The sequence below is a fragment of the Equus przewalskii genome, chromosome 31 (genome assembly GCF_037783145.1).
Source record: "Equus przewalskii isolate Varuska chromosome 31, EquPr2, whole genome shotgun sequence".
NCBI lineage: Eukaryota > Metazoa > Chordata > Mammalia > Perissodactyla > Equidae > Equus > Equus przewalskii.
Genome location: NC_091861.1, coordinates 6,417,600 through 6,436,036, shown reverse-complemented (window position 1 = coordinate 6,436,036; position 18,437 = coordinate 6,417,600). Strand labels below are relative to the sequence as shown.

The window sequence follows — 18,437 nt, the reverse complement described above, 5'->3', positions numbered from 1 at the left end:
TGGGTAGCTCCAGTCACCACCTGCCTCGAACCATCTGGTTTTCACAAGGGCCATACAGGTGAATTGAATGGGGATATAATGGAGGTCCCTACCCTTGCATCCCTTTGCCTATCTCTACAGTTTTTCTTGGGATACATTATTGCTTCTTATTTACTATCTTGGATGGAGGAAGGCAGCTTTAAGGCCCTCCACTTGGCCCTTCCTACTGTAATTATAGCTCTTATTCCGTAGATCAGAATTCCAATGTAAGGATTCTGACTGCTGAGTATATGCATCCGAATTATGCACTTGGGGATTGGGACAATAACCACAGACGGGTCTGCAGACTCACTGGACCCGCCGTCAGATGGACTTGGGCAGGATTCCTTTTATCACCTGGCTTCCATAAGTTTCTATTATAACTGGGGGATCATGGTGGTGCTTGAGTCCCTTGTATCCAATAGCCCTCAAAAGGCCTGGTCATTCTCCTTTTCCCTTTATATCTTTATCTGATACGTTACCACAGATCTCTTTAGGGAAGGAAAGGGGGAAATAATAACTGCATATTCCTATAGTGGCGTTGTAGGGGCCTTTCTCAAGTGGACCTAGCCTGTCCTTCAATCAATGGTCTGGGAGTGGGAACTGGCTCAGATCTGGGAACTAGGTGAGGGGTCATGATTTTCCACTTTGCAGTTGATGTTAGCCTTTTGTTCACTCAGCTTTCGAATTTTTCTAGTTATGTAAGTCAAGTAACAACTTAGTTAACTGCTCACCTATCTTGCCTCCCTAGCATCACTATGGTCTGTTTATTAGCCGTTGCCACAAAACTTTGCGAGAGAAGGCACCCTGTTTGAGAGTCTGACCTTGCTGCCTGTTTCTGTGACATCCACCTTGCCCTTGTCTGTTAAGTACTACCCCCCGGGCTCTGCTATTCCAGAATTCTTTCAGCCTCACTGGTGCTAGAGAGCCCAGTTCCATGGCAGAATCTTCTATAGTTACCTCTGCTTCATGGAGGATAACCATCATTGGGCTTTTCAAAGATGCTGGTGCCCCCTCATTAGCACATCCTCATTGCTTCAATGGAGGCAATGTTCCCTGGACCGCATCCACAGGAACCAGGTCTCTGTATCACATAATAATATTTTTTATATTTTTATATTTTTATCTCCCTGAGCCTTCTAACCCCCTCCTCAATACTCTGCAAGACAGCTCCTTCATCTCTACCCCATTTACTGCAGGTCATCAACATGTTCGATGTTTATGGAGCAACCCCAGACATATTAGGACTCATTTGAACGTCCTTGCCAGGACACCACACTCCTAAACATAGAACATTCTCATACCAATGAATTCTCACCCACCCAGCCTTAGACCTTGCCCTTCCCACCTAACTTCCTCAAGATCCATCCCTAGATATGCTTTCCCATTTCCTGCCAGTACATATTCGCCAGATCTTGAGGCAATGAAGGGAAGCAGGAGCAGATCTGGAGGAAGACACTCATCTATAAGGCATTGCCTTAAGTGAGGTCTTTGAAGGATCTCCAGGAGAAAAGAGGCTTCTTTCCTCCAGCATGGGATGGTGGGCTACTTCTGCCAACCTGGAGAGTTCAGGGGAACCTGGGGGCTCAAGATTCTCCATTCGTTCACCCAACGCCCCCTTCCCATGTCCCAGGGTCTCACTCATTTCCTATCAGGGCTCTGACTTTGGCATAGGAGACTTGTCAAGGCAGTGCGTTTGCTATCTGTTGTAGCTCTGTATCCTCACGCTTAAATCCTGGGCCTGAGGTACAGGAGACAAGAGCCTTTTCAAATGCCACCATGGAGGCTTTCTGACTTTCGCTGAATGTCTTAAGTTGATATTTGATTAATCTGAGCCTGTCATTTTCTTTTTCCTGACTTCTAATGCTGTAAAGAAGACCCAGCCAGCTCCAAATCCATATGGTATGCATTGTTCCCATACCATTCAGGTGTTATTACTATGGCATAAGACAGTGTTCCAGCATCTACCCACATCTCTGCCCAATCCATCACTAGTGAAATTCTTCATGATTAGGGTGCTGCTACAAGCCAGTGGTTATCACCCCACTTAACACCAGTCAGAGGTCCTTGACTGGTGAAGATGATCAAGACTCCTCTCCGAAGGTTTCCTCTCTAGGTTACTTCTGGGTCCAACTGTCTTAGCTTGAGTTTCCCTAAAAAGCAGAGTCTAAGATAAGGGTTTGCATGCAGGTAATTTATTTTGGGAAGTGATCCCAAGAAACAGGAATAAGACTAGGAAGACTAAAACAGGGAAGGAGGAAAATCACTCCACCGGTGTGTTATTAAGCTGGTCATTGGGCTCAGTCCTTCTGGGAACTCTCTCAGGGACCATGTAAAATATACCTCAGAATTGTCCACCTGGTCAATTGGTCACTGGTCAAGGGCTGTCCCAGGAAGTGACACTCCCTGCCAGGTTTGCACAGCCACTGTGTCAGAATGGCTGAATGGACTCCTACAGGCATCCCACAGGGCAGAAAGTGAGAGAAATATGATACAGCTGAGGTGAGACGCTATCACGTTACACCTGCACGTTGCTGGTGACATTCTCACTGATTAGGATGCAATCTAGCCCCGCTTAACTCCACGTAACACCAGTCACATTGATGGCTAGAATAAAAACATGGGCCAAGAGGATGTAAGACATGATACAGGATGTCTCTGATATGCCTCCTCTCCCAGAACATTGCCTCATATTGGTCTTTACCCAAACCTTCTGATTCATTTATCCTCACTCTGATTCTCTTCTGGAAGCAATCACACCGGGGAGTCTTTCCCCATCTGTAAAGCTTAACCCAATAACACTCATTATCTAGTAGCACTATTCATCCAGTTCCTCTCTGTGATTTCCTTTGTGGATTATCAGATAATGACTCTTTCCTCAGGTTGTTTCTCGTATTATTTAACACTCCCTGGTCATAAATTATAATAAATTTGTGACAAAGATTTCTTAGGTCATGTCCCCTGAGACACAGACTTTGAGACAGATTTGCGTGCAGGAAGTTTATTGGGGAGTGTCTTTGGGATCAGCACCAATGGAGAGGGAAGGAAACAAGATTGGGCAGAGGGAGGAGCTGAACTAGAAAACAACAAAAGCCAGGCTGCAGCCAAAGATGAGCTGAGCATAGCCCTGTCTTGTCCCACCTTGACGCAAAGGGGGTAAACCTTTGTATCCTGCATCCATCAGTCTTTGGCTGGGACTGGCCCCAGGGAGGGTGTGTTCTTGGGCAAGGGACTGAGAGCATTTCCTGGAGGGTGAGTCAGCTGAGTGCCTTCAGCTGCTAACACTCCCAACAGCTGGGGAAATGGTATCTCAGCGCTGAAGGGAAGATCCGGGCAGTGGATCGCAGTATTAGCTATTAACTATAGTCCACCCTTTCTGCTGCTTGGATTATTTTCTTTGTAAATTAAGTTCTGCAAACAGTTTCTCCAGGATTCTGGTTGGTTCTTTTTCCAGAAAATTTAAAAGAGAAAGTTGGCAGGGGAAACCACAGCTTCTGTCAATGTAGCGACAGATCCTGAAGCTCTAAGAGATCGTCTCCCACTTCTGCTACCTATTCTATGTCCCCCTCCCCCCGGCTAGCATCTCTGTTGGTCTTGGTGGCTTACTTGGTGGGGCGACCTAGACTGTCATCCCTGAGAAGTCTCTGACCCTGGTTACCATGCTCTTCTCATGCTGTGACTGTGGCAACTTGTTCATTTACCCTCAAAATTAGGAAAGGGATACCTGGGAAGTCCCCTAGAGATGACCCAATTGCCAAACACATTTTTCCCTGGCACCATTATATATCAGCAGCCCCATCTCCTCCTGGTGACCAGGGTCAATCATCCCTGCTATGTCCCCAGTATGATACATTTCCAGGATGATGATTTCTTTTGTCTTGTTTCCTACAACAAGGAGCCTGAAGTGACTGGGCAGCAGCTACAGCTTAATGTTTAATGGAACTATTGCTGTGTCTCCTAGTGGAAATGGTTTCCCATTAGGATACAAGATCTCTAAACCCACAGAGTCCAGAGTTGCAAGGACAGAAAGCACAAATTCCCGATAGTCTCAGCTGTGATGAGAAGCACAGCCACTCCTACTTCCACCTCATTTCCCAGACCCATGTATTCTTCCTTCTGGGGACACAGCACCATATAGTAGCTGATTCAGTGTATGCTCTGCAACCTGAAGGATGACACCCCATCCTCACAGGTTTTCACCTCCAAGCCTGGGCCTCCATGGCCCCTTCAAAGGCCGTTCTATCCCTTTATCAGGCTGTCATGGTCTAGTTGATCCCACAGTCATGTGTCCACTTTTACACTCCTTTGCTGTCAAGTGAGTCCCTCTTACTGATACAGTGGCATATGGGATTCCACGTTTGTGCATTAAACAGTCTGTAACCCCTCAGAAGGTGGTGCTGGCTGAGACCCTGTGGGCAGAAAAGGCAAACCAACATCTATATGTATTGATTCCTGTAGAGATTAATTGCTGTCCCATCCAGCGTAGCAGGGGTCCAGTGTAATTAACCTGCCACCAAATGGTTAAAGGGTCTCCAGTACCATTTCGGGGACTCAGGATTGGTTTAAGCTGCTGGCAGGCTGGACATTCAGCAGTTGCAGTAACTAGACCAGCCTTGGTGAGTGGGAGTCCATGTTCTTAGCCCACGAATAGCCTCCATCCCTGCCGCCATGGCTACTCTGTTCACGCACTCATTGTGCTAACACTGGGGTGGCTGATGACAGGCTGGCTGACAACTACCAGTTAAGTCATTCGTCTGCTTGTTCTAGTGCCTCTCCCACAGTGGAGGTTCTCTGATGGGCATTAACAATGGGATTCAAAAACCTTCACACTTTGGGCCATGCCCATAGATCCATCAACATGCCTCTTCCCCGAATGTCTTTGCCTCTAATCTTCTCATATTTCTGCCCCTAGCCTCCTGAGCAATTAGTGAAGCTAATCTCCAAGAGTAGATGACTAGGTGCGCTGCCCAGAAATCTGCCACCTGGTAGGATTTTCTCCGCTGTCTTTTCAGGGTCTCCCACTGCTGGGCTACAATGGAGCTGTGGTGCAGGCACCAGACATTTTCATCTTGCATCCACATGCCACACCGACCCCTTGAACTCAGCATGCCTTTTCCTCTCTGCCGCCTGGTCATAAGGGAACCTCCATGGTCCATAGTGTGAGCTGAGGGAGGAGAGCGAGTGCAACAGTGGGAGATCACATGAATTCAATCTCTCCTGGATCTCTCTTTCTCTTATAATTAAGTGCTAGGCCTAATCCTCAGCTTTTTCTGTGCTCCAGATATACGATGAGTCTCTTGACATGATGCTAGCGAGTACTGGCTTTCTGATTGTTGACTAAGCATCCTCAGCCTGTCATTATCTGCCTCCAATGCATCAAATGTCCACAGCAACAGCCACCCAGTTCCATAGTTCTTATAATTGCTACTTCCCCTGAACTTCTCAAATGCCTGAGATATTGCCTCCGCATTATCTTCCACCGATATCCCATCCCAGTTCTCCACCACTGAAAGTTTTAACAACCACACGGCTACAGTGTGCCAAACACTATGCTGCTCCACCTACCACAGTGCTGGTGTCACTGACAGTGACCTGTGGGTAATCCAGCTCCAAAATCCATTTTAGATTGGGCTTCCTCAGACCACTCCTGGAACCAACTATCTTAGTTTGAGCTCCCCAAGAAGCAGATTCTTCTCATCTCCAAGAAGCAGGTGGGGATTAGCATATAGTAAATTTATGGGGGGAGGGCTTTCATCAGATCAACATGAATAGGACATGAAGGAAGAAGGACTGAGCAGAAGGAAGGGATGGACTGCACTGCGATCACAACAAAGGCCTCCGCTGACCCCACAGGGAGTGCTGGGGCGAGGGTGTGGGCCACCCCAAGTTGAGAGTGTGACTTGGGCAAGATGGTTCTCTTTGGCTAGTAGCAACTCACAGAAAATAATTCAAACCAGAGCAGTGAGCAGTCAACACTCCTGACAGCTGGGTGAATGAGTGCCTCAGTCTGGAAGGGGCTTATGGGCACCACACCACAGCATCTACTGCGTAATGCAAATTCTTCTTTCTCAGGCGAAAAGAGATAATAAGCGTATAACTTCCTCCATTATAGAGGAGGACACTTAGTCTAGATAAATTAGGCCTAAAAATATCAGCAGTATTAATAACACAGTAACTGTGAATGACTTCATATCATCCCAGGGTTGAAAAGGCAAAAATACCTCTTCTCCCACCTTGGGGATGTTCTTTTCGTATTTTGTATATCCTTTCCTGTAATGATGGCATGGTGGAGAAACGAAGATCCTACCTTCTAAATTTCTTGTGGACTTTTAACATCACCCATCTATAAAGACGAGACTTAAAGTCTGCCCAAGTTTTGAATCTGGCCCTTTTTAAAATCCATTTTCCAATAAAGTAATTCTGGCAGAGTTGAGGATAGGCTGGCCTTTCTAAATTACTCTTCTCTAGATAAGTGATACTGCTTTCACGCCTGTGTACCTTACAAATTCACTCTTCTGCCAGAACGTCTTTTCTTACCCCTTGTCTTCTTCTGGAATTCTTCAACACCCTCACCACATAGTCATTCATTCACAGGATTGCCAGATTTAGTAAATAAAAACACAGGATACACAGTTAAATTTGAATTTCAAATAAACAACAAAGAATTTTTTGATATAAGTGTGTCCAAATATTCCATGGGATAGACTTATATGAAAATTGCTTGGGGCCAGCCTGGTGGTGCAGCTGTTAAATTCACACGTTCTGCTTCGGGGGCCCGGGATTCGCTGGTTCGGATCCCGGGTGTGGCCGTGGCAGGCCATGCTGTGGCAGGCATCCCACGTATAAAGTAGAGGAAGATGGGCACGGATGTTAGCTCAGGGCCAGTCTTCCTCAGCAAAAAGAGGAGGATTGGCAGCAGATGTTAGCTCAGGGCTAATCTTCCTCAAAAAAAAAAAAATTTACTTGTTGTTTATTTGAAACTCAGATTTAACTGGGCGTCTTGTATTTTATCTAGCAAGCCTATTCACTTTTCAAATATTTATTGAACATCTACCACATGCCAGAAACTGTTCTAAGCATTGGGAATATAGCAGTGAACAAAATAACTCAAATTTCTGCTTTCATAGAGTTGACATTGTAGTGGAGGGAGTCAGGCCATAAACAAATACACAAGTAAATAGACAATAATATTGTTAGAGCAGAGATAAATGCCAAAAGAAGAATACAGTGAGAACGGGGGAAGAGAGTGCTGGGCTGGAGTAAAGCAGTACTGTTCTAGCAAGGCCTCACTGATTAGGGGAAATTGGAGCAGAGACCTGATTTAGGGGGATTGTGTACATTCCAGGCAGAGGGAGCCCTGAGTGCAAAGTCCTGGAGGGGGAGGCATACTTGGCTTCTTTGAGGGACAGTAAGGAGGCCAATATGACTCGAGTTCTATGTGCAAAAAGGGTTTGCTAGGAAATGACAAAGAGGTGGGGGTGGGGGCGCATTATTTTCGGCCTTTTGGCCATTGTGAGAGCTTTGGCATTTACTCTGGAGAGATGGAGCAGATGCTTGACAAGTCCACACATTTCAGACAGACAAATGTTCAATTAATAAATATTTGTTAAATAAATGGCTTCTGTGTTGAGAATTGACTCTTCTTGCTGGGACAGGAGGGAGGCAAGGCAGAAACAAAGAGGTCAATAACGAGGCCAATACAATAATCCAGGAGAGAGGGGATGAGAGAGCTGGATGAGGGCGGTAGCGGTACAGAGGGTAAGCGGTTGGATCCCGAGCTTATTGTGAAGGTACAGCTGATAGGATTTGCTGATGTGTGAGATGTGGAGTATGAGTAAAAGCAAAGAGTCGAGACTGAGACTTGAGTCTCTGGAGCCATGGAGTTGAGAACCTGCAGGAGGAGTGGGTTTGATGGTATGCAGTGGGGGCAGATGTGGAAATCAGGAGTTCAGCTTCAGACTTGTTCATCTTGATATGCATATTAGAAATCCAAGTGGAGATGTTGAGGCTATATTTTGACGTTAAAGTCTGGTGTTCTAAAGAGAGAACAGTCAGTATACCTGAAGCCATGGGTGTGAATGAGATCCCTGGGGAGTGGGTGTAGATAGAAAGTTCCAAGGACTGAGCTCTGGGGTCTCTAAGTGTTTAGAGGTTGGAGAGACACGTGGAAAAGGAGAATGAGTCATGAACCGCAAAGGAGGAGAACCAAGAAAGAGTATACTGGAAGCCAAAATGAAAAAAGTGTTTCAAGAAAGAAGGTGTGATCATCACGTCAATTGCTCCTGAGATGTGAAGTTGGATGGGGCTGACCACTGGATTTAGCAACCTGGAATTAGCGACCTGTCAATAAGAGTTATTTCAGTAAGATGGTGGGAAAGAAAGCTTGATTGGTGTAAGTTCAAGAGAGAATGGAAGGAGAGAAAATAGGGATAGCAAACACAGACAAGTCTGTCAAGGAGTTTTCCTATAATGTGGGGATCCGAAAACTGAGGAGAAAAATAATGACATTGGAGATGAGGGAAACGACAACAGAAGCAGTGTTCTTGAGCAGGGGAGAGAGAACGGGAGCTAGTGCATAACTGGCGAACTTGGCTTGGGAGAGAAGCACAGACAGTTCATCCAGAACCACAGAAGGGAGTGAAAGAGCGTGCACGGTTAGAAATGCAGGAAGGCGGGTAGAAGTGGTGGGAGGAGCATGTGGGAGTTCTCTTATGACTGCTCCTGTTTCCTTAGCGAAATCAGAAGCGAGGTGGGAGTGAAGGAGAGGGAGGAATGTTGTCAGTTTGGGAGAGAGGGGAAGGTATGAGTGGAGGAATGGACATCAGATGGCCAGGCAGCACTGGGGTACTTGAGATTAGTGGTTGTGAGTTTGACTTAGGATCAACAGCATGGTTGTGTGTTTTTCTTCAGTCACATTCAGCTGTCCGGTGCTGGCAAGGAGTAGGCAGAAAACTGGATATAAGCAGGGGTGGAATTTTGGCAAGCAAGTATGTCGAAGTGAGAGAGAGGCAAGGGAGTCTACAGTGTGGGTAAGGGAATGTTTACAATGATTGCCCAAGAAATCTAAATCGGGTTAGGAGAGAAACAAGGGCATCAGGGGGTGAAGGACAGTGAACAGGTGGTAGGATCAGTGGAGTGGAGGATCCAAGTGGGATTGAAGGATTACTGGAATCAGGGTACTTACTAGGGAGAGCGCTGGAGAAAGAGGAAGTGGTGGTCAGTGAGATCCTTGAAAGTGAAAGTTACAGAAGACTTGCAATTGTTAGTAATATCAGATCTAGACGATGACCAATGGAGTGAGCCACTGAAGTAGAACAGAGACCACTGAAAGAACGCCAAGGCACTGAGAGGCCTGAGAGCCGGCTGAGTCCTCCTCATGTAGATTGAAATCACCAAGAATTACGTGTTGGAGAGAGTGACAGTGAACCAGTGCATTAGTTTCCTATTGCTTCTGTAACAAATTACCACAAACTTAGTGGCTTAAAACAATACAAATGTATTATCTTACAGTTATAGAGGTTAGAAGTCTAAAATCAGTCTCATTAGTCTATAGTCAAGGAGTCAGCTGGGCTGGTTCTTTCTGGAGGCTCAAGGACGTTACCCGACCCTTGCCTCTTCCAGCCTCTAGAGGCTGCCTGCATCCCTTCCTCACAATTGCTTTACTCCAAACTCACACCCCCTTCTGAGTCGGATCCTCCCACCTCTCTCTCATAAGGACCCTATGATTCCATTGGGCCCACGTGGACTATCTCTCCATCTCAAGGTCTTTAACTTAATCACACCTGCGAAGTCCCTTTTGCCACTTACATATCCGCATGTACTGGAGATTAGGACATGGACATCTTTGGAGGGTCATTATTTAGGCTACTACACCAGCAATGTATTTTTTCCTCTATAAAGACATCCCTGATTCTGCCCTCCTCCCACCTAAACCCAGGCTGAGTTGATAAACAATTCTTTTGGGTCACCATTGTACCTCCTAAAAACATTCCAACATTAGAGGATATGCCTTTTTCATGTGAGTATTTACTATGTTAGGTTCTGGGTTAATCGCTCTTAAGACAAATAGGATACAACGTCTTAAAAGTGCTCACCCTAATTGCCAGCGTTCTTATGTGTCTATCTCCCCAGACAGACCGTGGATCGCGCCAGGACAGGAGCTACTCACATTCATGGCCGTGTCCTCGGTGCCCGCCGTGGTACCTGACATACGGTAGGTGCTCAGTGGATCTTTCTGAGTAAGTGAATGAGCTCTGGTTGCATTTAGTAACAGAAGCAGCTTCTCTAGTTATCACATACACATGAAAATAAACTATTTTCATAATCCTGATCCAGCTTCCTGACAACCCTAAATTAGCATGTCTTCATGTACGCATGTATCATTTCACTAATCTGCATGCTAATCCCTCAGATGTCTGAGACCAACTGCTGGTCTTCTGACTATTATGTATTTTTAAATATCCACCAGCTAGTGTCTTAATTTAGGAGCACTTAGACATCAAAGTTTGCAATGGTTCTGCCAAGGCTGCTTATTTAGGGAATTTAGATTGGGTCATATCTCCAGGGAAATTGTCTGAATTTAAGAGGAAAGCATCACCCATTTCTTGTTCAATCACAACAATTAGAGACTGACAAACGCACACCAGCAATCACACAAAAAAACCGAATCCCCAAAAGCAGCCTGGCAGAGTAATGAATAACGTCATACACAAAAATCAGCTGTAGATACTTATTAAACTCCTATTCTTTTATAATCATTACCTCCAAGAATTAGATGATAACAGATTCCAATGATGGTTTGGGGATCTATAGTTATAGATAATGGTGAAATTAGATTTGGGGACACGGAATCCCTTGTAAATCTTTCGTAAGTAGAATTCTCAAAGCATAAATCATGTTTGAACTGGACAAGTTGCTTTCTTCAGCTGTGGGTACATCTTTGTAGATTACGGAGACCAGCATCGTAACTCCATCCAATAGCTGATCAGCTACCCAGCTGGGAAAGTCTCAGAAGACTTCTGTCATCAGAGTTACGCAGACTCTATCCTGATTCATGAACCCCAGTCTTTGCCAAATTGTTATCCCTAATTAACAGCAGGGATGTTTTCCCTCAGGATGTAAACAGTGGTTTGTCCATCCCGTTTTCAGAAAATACTCCTCATGTTAGAAACTACTGTACTGGATATTTCTTCAAAACTCCAGGCCTATTTCATTTCAACAAACTATAGGGTCACAGTTTCTAAATTTAGACTTTATGTAAAGAACAAACATACTTCAGGCATCAGAGGGGCACTGATCACAGTTACGCTGTTTTAGCTCAACAAGAAAACAATGCAAAACAACTTAAGGCTATTAGCAGCATTTATCAATCATTCATCAGTCTTTGATTCTTTAGACAAAGTCCATGCAAAGACCAAGTTGTACTGTCCTACTATAGATACAAGGCACTCAGGTTTCTGCAGAGTACCATTGTACCATTAAAGTCAGAATGGGTCTGGGTGTCCACCCTAGAGAGATACACGCATACATGAATAAAGGGGCACGCACTAGTGTGTTCATTGGGGTACTGTAGGTAACAGCAAAAACAAAAGAGGTCAGACTCCTTTTACCTTTGAGGAAAAGCAGTGACTGGATGGGGCTCAAGGAGGGCTTGGGGTGCTGCAATGTTCTAATTTTTGATCTGGGGGCTGATTACGCAAGTGTGTTCACTTTTTGGAAGTATGTTGAATTGTGATGATGTGCACATTTCTGTATATATGTTATATTTCAATAGAAAGTTTTTTTCTTTCTTTCTTTCTTTCTTTTTTTTTTTTTTTTTGCTGTGGAAGATTTGCCCTGAGCTAACATCTGTTGCCAGTCTTCCTCTACTTTGTATATGGGTCGCTGCCACAGCATGGCTGCCAACAAGTGGTGTAGGTCCACGCCCAGGAACCAATCCAGACCACTAGGCCACAGGGCTGGCCCCCCCACTAGAAAGTCTTTTGAAAAAAAAAGATCAAAAGACTTTTTTGCAGCTATCTAGGAGTTGATAGTGCATTGAACAGACAGCAGCATCAACTTCTCCTAGGAGCGTGCCAGAAACGCAGACTCTCAGGCTCCTCCCTAAATCTACTGAAACAGAATCTGGAATTTAACAAGATCCCCAGGTGATTTGAATCTGCAGTGAAGTTTGAGGAGCACTGATCTATAAATAAAAATTTACAAACCTATAAATAAAAATCACAATAGGAAAGGGTAATAAATGCTATGATGGAGGGGAAGCACAGGGCATTGTGGAGGCCAGAAGAGGCCCCCCTCACCCAGACCAGCTCAGCTGCCCCACTGAGCCTGTTTTGCTCTCAAGCTCAGTAACTCTGGGAATATCCAGTTGCCAGAAATATTGGCTGAGAACCTCAGGTTCGCCACCTCCCTTGTTTATGGTTTAGCATTTTAGTGAAGAGCAGTAATTGGCTAGAATCGATACAAAAGCAAGCTGAATTTCAGGCCAAGAAAGCACCGCTGTGATTCTGCAGTTGTTTAAGAAGATAAATGGTCTCTACAGCTGGGACAGAGGAAAGTAGGGCAAGCAGAGGAGAACCTGATAGAGGAGTGCTTTGCAAATAATTAGTGGCTAATTTTAGCTTATCAGCTTACCTATTTTTTCATTATACAGGAAAACTGAGTTCCAAAGTTGTAAAATTTGACCCTGCAGAAAAGACCCCAAAATAACATTTAAGATCCAATGGTGTATTGACACCGAAAACGGGGCCTCAGTAGCATCTCAAATGTGCAGAGTTATTACTTTCCTCTCTCTTCTGTTTGTCATTCCTGTCATCACCATTATTGTATTTCTCTAGAATATTTGCTCTTTTTAAAAGTGGAGTCATAAAAAAGGAACTCCAAGTGCTAAGAAGCTAAACACCATGGAGAGGTGATTTTTTTCTTTCTATGGCATACTCACTTTAATTTATCCTTGAGTCACAAGAAGTTGATTTAATTGTAATACTACATTGCTAAGTCATTTAGTCTGTGGTCCACTCCAACATGGAAGCTCTTTCTCCTGCACTTGTGACTTTTTAGTCTTATGCCTCCCTGAGTCTATATTCCTGACTCCTAAAGATTTCAACATGCATTTGTCTCTGCTGAGATTAAAAGCAAATTTTGTGGGGTTTTTTTTTTAAAGACTTGCACCTGAGTTAACATCTGTTGCTAATCTTCTTTTTTTTCTTCTTCTTCTTCCTCTTTTCCCCAAAGCCCCCAGTACGTGGTATATTCTAATTGTAGCTCCCTCTGGTTGTGCTATGTGGGACACCACCTCAGCATGGCCTGATGAGTGATTCCATGTGGGCACCCAGGATTCAAACTGGCAAAACCCTGGGCCACGGAAGCGGAGCGCGCAAACTTAACCACTCGGCCATGGGGCCAGCCCACAAATTTTGTTCTTAATAGACAAGTTTTCCAGTTATTTAAACTCACGTTGCATTCCATTCCTAATATTCAAGTTGACAGCATCCCCTCCCTGCAAATGGTTACCCTCTCCAAATTTTTTTAAAGATTGGCACCTGAGCTAATAATATCTGTTGCCAATTTTCTTCTTTTTCTTCTTCTCCCCAAAGCCCCCCAGTATATAGTTGTATATCCTAGTTGCAAGTGCCTCTGGTTGTGCTATGTGGGATGCCACCTCAGCATGGCCTGATGAGCGGTGCGTGTCCACGCCGGGGATCCAAACCCACGAAACCCTGGGCCACCGAAGTGGAGCACACAAACTTAACCACTCGGCAGTGGGGCCGGCCCTGCCCTCTCCAAATTTAATGAGCACTTTAAACGTCTTCATCTAAATTACTGATAAAGAACTAACCCCTGAGGATTTCCTTGAGTGGATAAGGAGTCACCAATAATCACTGTTTGGGAATTTTCAGTAGGTCAATAGTATTACCAGTATTTCAGCTTCTAGCCTAGAATACCGTGAGACATAGAATCAATTGCCTCATTCACATTCACATACGCTACTTCCTTCTACCCCACCCTCCACTCTCCACCACCCACCACCAGATATCCTGTCCCTTTAGCACAAAAGGAAATAACATTGGCCTGGCATAATCCTCTTTCTACCAACCCATGCCTCGGCATTAAAAATGTAAGAAAATAAGACTGTTTTCTCTGCGTCATAGCCAAGGCACTCTGCAGCAAACCCAGTGTGGTTTCTGAGCAGCATTCAAAAATGGAACAGAGAACAGGCTAGATCACCCGATGCCCAGAAACATACGCACAGGGTCAGATATTTATGAGTAAAAGTGGCAGGAGTGATTCAAGATCTGAGGTCACCAGGGTCTGAGAACAACCGCACCAGGAGGACAGGCAGGCACCCCGAAAAACATCTGACCTCCTTCCACAATCCCACCCAGCAGTCTACGGGCTCTGAACAGGCTGGAGCAACAGCCAAGGGAAGTTCCCAGTTTTTTATATAAAACAGAAATGCAGACACTCATCACAAAGACAACTACATACTCTGTAACAAGAAAACATACGTTGGTCTGTGTTAAATTATACCTTAACCGTGTGCAGGCAGGCCCTGGAGAGGCTGCATAATTCTTCTACTCTGCTTTAACTTGTCCTGATAATTTACTTTTTGGATAAAATTCTTGCCATTTTTGTGAGACTCCCTGGGGAATTATTTTCACTCACTGGAACCACCTCCTTTTCGAGAAGTAAACCTCATTCTTCCTTCTCCGGTTCTGACTTGACCATAACATATGCAGAGTTTGTTTGGAGTCAGATAGCTGCTCTTCACATATTGGGTTCCTTTTCAATGTCAGAATCATTGTTTCAAATGTAAGCAGCTAGACGTCAGGGACTCTGTGTGTGTGTGTGTGTGTGTGTATGTGTGTGTGTAGATTCTTTTCTTAATACAAGTAGTCCTTAGCCTGTGGCAAAAGGAAAAAGTCTACCAAATTTCCACATTAGAAAATAAATAAAGCAGGGAATTCAGTCCCTAATAATTGCCTGAAGACTCTCAATTTCGGGATTTAGAAATGCCTTTTTCTTCAATGGGGCGGGTTGAAATTGCTGTGTTGAATGTGGCCAGTGATGGCAGGCACTTGTCCTCCTTCCGGCTGGAGGAGCTGCGGGGCGCAGGAGGTCTGCCCTACCTGTTACGGCTGGGACAGCCTCACGGGCCCAGTGCCAGCGCTTCTAGCCAGTTCCAGAGGTCCCAACACTTCATCACTTACTTCTTTTCCAATGACCTGACAAATGCCTGGGAACCAAAAGTCACTAATCCAGAAGGCTCCCCAACTCCCAGACCTCTTCCCTCTTCCTTAGTCCCCATATCGCTTCCCTAGGCCAAGCCCTACTCTCTCAACCCCAGGTGTCAACCCCACTGGGTTGAGGGCCCGATGTTCTCCGCGCTCTGCCTGACACCGCTTCATTGGACTCTCTGTCCTGACGCATCCTCCCCTGACTCTACCTTCTCTAGAACTCAACCTCCCCGAAACAGGATTCACGACACAGAATCTCACTCTATAACTGACTTAGCTGATACATCTGTGTTTCAAATTGAAACTCATGCAACATGGAATCTAAATCACCTTTAACATCCACAGCTGATAATCGCCCATATTGAGCAGGATTTTTAGCACCACCACAGAACCGCTAGATTCCACGGCACCTGAGGACGCATTTATTCTTGCGCGATTCATTCATTCATACGTACATGTATCCATGTATTTAATCACTTATTTACAAAGCTTTTGTTAAACATCTGCCGTGTCAAGCAAGGAAGAGATAAACAGTTTAATATTGCTCTCCTCAAGGAGCTCACAATCTAGTAGTGGAGTCAGATAAATAAAGATAATTATGGTCGTAAAACAATACGGAAAAAGCAGTAATAAGGAAATGTAAAGGGTGTTTCGGGAGCTCTGAGAAGAAGTATCTTATCCAGCTTGGAGGGATTAGGGGAGATTTTTGGACAAGGCTGGGGTAAGACCCAGTTTACTGTTCGCTGTGAGTCAAATCTAGAATTAAGGCAGCCAGTGAAACCAAATGACATCTCAGAAAATCAATTATAGGCCCATAAAGGTTCAGCCAACATATGGAAAAAATTTATCTTATGTCCTTGACCAAATACATCCAGTCTTCAGTGGGCAGCTTCTTGCCGTGAGGACAATTAGATAGTCTGAAGATGTGGTTTGTTTTCTCTTTACCTCCTTGGAAAGTGTTTTGAGGATTCCAGGTCCACTTTCTCTGTCCCGGCTCCTTAGCTATTTTCATAACAGATCTCCAGAGGAACTAACGCAGGACACTCAACTCTTTCTGAAAGATGAACTCTAAAGTCAGAAAAGTTGAACCAGACTCAGGGAAGGTTTGCATTCTGCTGACAGGATTGCACCCAGAATCTTTCATATCTAAAAATGCCTTTAACAGAAACATCAGCTATCCATATGTATACAAGCCACAGTGCTGATCTACTTAGGCCTGCTGCTTCCTACAAATAGAAAGAGCAGGAAAAAACAGCTTCCAGTCAAAATGAGATCAACTCATCTGACCCACAAAGAAAAAAAAAATCCAATTAATTTACAATAGAAACAATTAAGGCAATTCCCATGGAATAAGCTAGCTTGGGCTTTTAACTAATCCTGAGTAAAGCTTGGAGGCCAAGTAGATTTTAGCTGGTGAGCTAAATGTTTACATGCTTATTTGGAGTTTGGTTCTCTTCAATTCATAAGAAAGATCCTCAGTATTTTCTTAGTGAAAAGTTCTTCTGGCATTTTCCTAATTTTTGTCATTGCCCAGCCCCTAAAAGGCAGGAAGGTGTCTTATCTTTTGTATTCCCAGTGTGTAACTCTTAGAAAATAGAAGAAATTGAATAAATGTTTATGAATAAATTTAAAATCCCAAATTCGGAGCCAGGGTGAATGGCGAGGGAGGAAATAGTCCAATCTCTGTTTGCACAGGGAAGTGAATCCTTTCCCCTTGGACCAGTTCCAACCATCAGAACATAAGGACAAGCACTAATCCTTGTTCAGAGTGTCAATATCTCAAATTATCTTTATTTGCCTGGTAGGGTCTCTGTGCATGTTTCTCCCAGTGTTGTGCAGCTCTGTCTATCTGCCCTTCAACATGTTTGTCCATGTCGGTGGAAAGCTTAGACAGAGTGGAAACGATGCCAGTTTTAATGGCTTCATGGCACTCAAGTGGGTATTTAAGACACTATTCTGAATGGAGCCTTTGGGAGACCCTAATGAGTGACACCATTCTAAATGAACTGAAATACCAAAAGAACAGCCTCTCTCTTTGGAGGAAGAATGCTGAATGACATCACTGTTTTTTCAAAGCACAACACCATCATTTAGAATACATTCCTCATTACTTCCGAAGGCTCTCCCTCCATGCTCCAGGGCTGTTTTCCCAAAGAGGTATGTCTGGGGTTAGCAGAGAAAGGGGAGGAGGAGCCACTGTTTTGTGGCTTCTTCCTTTGGCCAAGGTGCCCTACATGCATACAAATGGCCGGCATATAAATGGCCACCCTTATCCATATTTCTACCACCTCGTCCAACAAACCTCCCAGCAGCAACACCTGGTCTAGGGCATCAGGGGAATCTCCAATTCATTCAGCTTCTGCTCTGCTGTAAGCCGGCATCAGAGAAAGATGGCAATGACTTGGCCAAGGTCACACAGCAAACCTGTGTTTAACCCTAGGCTACTTTAACATATTTCAACGTCTACACTATAATTCTTATTCTAACAAAATGAACTTTTTTTTTTAGTGGGAGAGGTTCTGTAAACTTTCAAAGGCATTTCCCCCCCAACTTTCTCAAACACTAAAAAAAAAAAGGTGACTGCTTGTTTATTATTGAAGATCCTTATAATAGAACAAAAATTTCTAAACATGATTTTAAAAGACCAACACCAGGCAAAGTCAGAGAGTCGCAAACGTGCTCTGATGGCCACATCGGCTTTGGGTCTCCTCTTTTGTCCCACTGTGGCCAGTGTCCTCCTGCTCCTGGTCCCCCCATCTTATCACTTCAATACCCATCTTTTCTGTATGTTTTCAGCCTCCTGACTCCTTACTTTCTTCCTCTTTTCTCTCCTTAGGGATGGCTCCAAACCCTACTTCAGGTTTCCGCATCACCCTTCCCTCCTGGCCTCCTGTCTCAGACGGTTCCTCCTCTGCTTCTTTTACCAACTCTTCCCACCTGCCTGCATCTGAAATGGGCCCCACCTTTAAGCCCCTCTTGTTTCGGTTCTGTATTTCCCTTGCATGATTCATCCACTTCAAGGCTTCGGTTTCCACCCACAGTCTTAAGACTCCGAAATCTGTGTGTTAGGCTCAAATCCTTCTCCTGAGCTCCAGACACATATTTCCCACCACCTGACACTCCACCGGGTTGTCCTGCAGGCACCTGAAGCCTAGCACGTTCAAAACCAAACATGTCAGCCTC

At 44.6% G+C, this 18,437-nt stretch overlaps 1 long non-coding RNA gene across 1 annotated transcript in view; it reads left to right on the top strand.

Moving 5' to 3' along the window:
• The window catches only part of LOC139080691 (uncharacterized), a 68,540-nt gene that overhangs the window by 22,576 nt on the left and 27,527 nt on the right, over positions 1-18,437 (top strand). Inside the window, exon 3 of the long non-coding RNA XR_011535399.1 lies at positions 10,150-10,231. This is a non-coding gene — a long non-coding RNA (uncharacterized lncRNA). The remainder of the gene's footprint in view (positions 1-10,149; positions 10,232-18,437) is intronic.